At 39.1% G+C, this 1,429-nt stretch overlaps 1 pseudogene; it reads left to right on the forward strand.

Annotated features, from left to right (window-relative positions):
* The first annotated feature begins 305 nt into the window (after nt 1-305).
* On the forward strand, nt 306-614 carry LOC101028544 (protein mago nashi homolog pseudogene; annotated as a pseudogene).
* Nucleotides 615-1,429: the final 815 nt, after the last annotated feature.

Raw genomic sequence — 1,429 nt, forward strand, 5'->3', positions numbered from 1 at the left:
AAAAAAAAAAAAAAAAAAAAGTCAACCCTTCGGCGTAGTTAACATACTTTTTCAATTTGCAAGATCTTGATGTGCAATCACTTGGGGATAGCTAGAGTGAGGTATATGTAAGGTGGTCTGTACTTACATAAACATTTTACTGTGACCGGGAGTGAGCCAGCATGGGACATTTATTATCACCCTTATTTCAGCATCTCTTATTATACATCACTGACAATACACCGTCTGCTCCCCCTTCCAGGCAGCAATTTCTGCCTGACGAAAAGCTTAGATACGCCAACAACAGCAATTACAAAAATGATGTCATGATCAGAAAAGAGGCTTATGTGCACAAGAGTGTAACGGAAGAACTGAAGAGAATTATTGATGACAGTGAAATTACAAAAGAAGATGAGGCTTTGTGGCCTCCCCATGATAGGGTTGGCCGACAGGAGCTTGAAATTGTCATTGGAGATGAGCACATATCTTTTACCACATCAAAAATAGGTTCTCTTATTGATGTAAATCAGTCAAAGGATCCTGAAGGCCTTCGAGTATTTTACTATTTGGTACAAGACTTGAAATGTTTAGTTTTCAGTCTCATTGGATTACACTTCAAGATTAAACCAATTTAAATTCCGTGTTTTTCAAGCTGTTTGTATATTTAAATAAGGGATGGAGGGTTTATTTGTCATTTACAATATTGGGGTTTTTATGAATGTGAAGCCAAAAAAATTTGTATGTAAACTGAAAATAAGAAAATACATTAACAGTCTCAATGGTTATCCTAACTTGAGTCCACGTGGTTTGGACAGTCCCCACACACATTAAATTCTGTAAATAAAAGCCACCTTTTGTTAAAAATTTGCTCCTAAAACATGCAAAAAAAAATTGACAAAAATGACAAAATTATACATCACTGACAATTTTGACTTTGAGCAGTATCCCTTAGGTCATAAGGAGAGAGAGAGAAAAAGAGTTAGGCTCCAGTTGACTTTTTCTAGGCCAGAGTTTGTTATTCGCATGAAAGTCCCTTAATGTTGGCTAAGAGTTCTCAAAGGCAATTGTCAGTCTGCTGACACCATCGAAGGAGTGATTCCCTGAAAAAGGCCAAAGCATGAGGGATTCCTTCATGGGTCCTTGTCTGGTTGGGTTGCAGTGGCCAAGCAGATGAGAATCTGGATTGGATGACCAATCTCATCTGTCTGGCATCTTGAAAGGGGCGGAAACATTTCTGACCTGCCACTGTATCAGATCTGCTGGCTGAGAACCAACTGCCTCGTCCCAGTCTATAATTTGACAGCATACAGCAGCAAGACCCCTGGTCTGGGTGATCATGGAAAGAGAACAAACCAGGTTGGGGAAAGAGGTGCAAATGTTCTTTCACTTCAAAGAACAATACACGTTTAGAGTGTTTTCTCATTGTTATCCCTCCGTTCACTGCACATTT

The sequence above is a fragment of the Saimiri boliviensis genome, chromosome 16 (genome assembly GCF_048565385.1).
Source record: "Saimiri boliviensis isolate mSaiBol1 chromosome 16, mSaiBol1.pri, whole genome shotgun sequence".
In the NCBI taxonomy this organism is placed as follows: Eukaryota; Metazoa; Chordata; class Mammalia; order Primates; family Cebidae; genus Saimiri; species Saimiri boliviensis.